The sequence below is a fragment of the Suricata suricatta genome, chromosome 1, assembly GCF_006229205.1.
Source record: "Suricata suricatta isolate VVHF042 chromosome 1, meerkat_22Aug2017_6uvM2_HiC, whole genome shotgun sequence".
Classification (NCBI taxonomy): domain Eukaryota; kingdom Metazoa; phylum Chordata; class Mammalia; order Carnivora; family Herpestidae; genus Suricata; species Suricata suricatta.
The window spans coordinates 34,064,728-34,066,854 of NC_043700.1; positions in this window are offsets into that span (position 1 = coordinate 34,064,728).

Genomic DNA, 2,127 nt, shown 5'->3' on the forward strand with positions numbered 1-2,127 from the left:
CATGTCATGTGTGAAGAGTGAAAGTTTGACTCCCTCTTTGCCAATTTGGATGCCTTTTGTTTCTTTGTGTGGTCTGATTGCTGAGACTAGGACTTCCAATACCATGTTTAGTAACCGTGGTGAGAGTGAACTTTTGGTTACTATTACCTTCGATGTTATTTAACAGCTTCTTCTATTTCCTTATCATTTGGCTACTTTGATGAAATATATTTCCAATATGAATCTTTATGTCAAAACTTCCTTGAACTTATATACTTAAGAACAACTTTTAAATTATGTCCTGAATAATAATTCAAAGTTCTTTTCAGCCCACACTTTAATAACCCACTGATTTCATGCATCCAGTATGGCTCTTAATGTCAGTCTGACTCTTGTTCCTTGATAGATGATATGTTTTTTCCTCTTTTTTCAGAACTTTTTCTTGTTGTCATTTGAAATTTCAGATTTGTTTTTCCCTCAATGCCCATTTTTTAATATATGGGTTCTTTCTAAGATCATTCTTTTATTTTTTAAGTCAGGAGAAACTTTTCTATTATCCCTTTTAACATTTCTTTTTAAATTTGTCCCTTCTTCTGGAAATGCTATTATCTGGATAGTGACAGTTCTATTCTCATCTCAATTTTATTTTTGTATTTTCTACTTTTTAATTCTTATTATTTGCTAGGAAAGTTTGTTAATCTGAGAGTACAAGTTGCTAATTCAAAGTGATATATATCTATTATGCTATTATTCCATCTATTGTTATGCCCAGATTTTAATATCGCCCCCCAAAACCAGAGACCGCCAGGGAGACCGAGTCAGGCATGCAAAAGCAAAGGGCTTTATTATGGGCTTAGGCTCGCCGGGGCCTAACCTCGCGCTCACAGACTTTACCGGCGTAGTGGACCCATGCTGAGAGCCCTGAACAAAGGTGGGGTAGGGCTTTTATGAGTTTGAGAAGGGGGAGTTACAGGAAATGGTGACACAGGTACAGTGATCCAATTATTATTATACGATATTATTGACAGCAGGTTTAACCATTCACATTGTCTAGAGTATTTGTTACTTTTGGCGGGACCCAATCACAACATTTAGAGTATTGACCAATCACAGAGTGGGCCCAGGACCCTCACGTAGGGCGTGACTAGCCTTCTAGGCCTGCCCTTAAATGTTAAGGTGTTAGCTGACCTTTCCTGATTGGGTGTTACAAGGGTGGTCCCTTCTGCCTTGGGCAACGTGTGCCCTTCTTTTGTCTCAAGGAGTCAGTTTCAGACCTGCGTCCTTACATTGTCACTTTATTTCTTGGCCACTTGTTATTAGTTACTGTTACATTCTGCAAATAACTTATTTTAGTTTTGGGTACAGCCAAGCAATCTCAAATCAAATTTATAAACATGATTTTGGCATTTATTAAAGCAGAATTATAGTTAATGTGGGGTGTGGCTATATTTTAATGTTTTTAGTATGATGTGGGCTAGGATCTGTGATGAAAAGAATGCCTATAGATTACAAAAATCGAACTGTTATGGCTCCTCATTAAGGCAGAATGCAATAAGGTCTAATTAAAATAGTAAAACCTAGGGGCTACAGGATTACACAGAGCGTAGCAATAATAATGTGGAATATTAAGGATGATTGTTCGAGACTGACCAGCAACTGTGTGAAATCTGCGTTCAACAGCTGGCCCATAATAGCTTACCGAATGAACTTACATTTATAAAAGCCACAGTGTTTGCAGCAGTTTTTGCAAATACAAACATTTTGCCTGTTTGGCTGATCTGTAAATATAATAAGAGGAGACTCATTTGTTATCAGTAACTGGCACATTTTTATCTTTGTTCTTTCTCCTCACCATAACTAGAAATTACTTCAAAAGTCATTGGACAAGACAAGATATAAACCAAAGCCTTACCAGGCACCGCCCTAAACTGAGAATTGAAAATGGCACAGCTTTTCCTTCCTTGATAAACCGAATGTGTGTGGGCCTTGACAGGCTGTCCCCGGGCTCTCCAGCCGCCTGGCCGCTGCGCGTTACCAGCCCGCTAGCCACCCCCGGGGGCACCGCAGAGAGCGGGAGCCCCCTGCCGGCCGGGCCGCGAGCTCCTCCCGCGGCGCGGGCCCCCCCCGCCCTCCCCGCCTCCCCGCCCT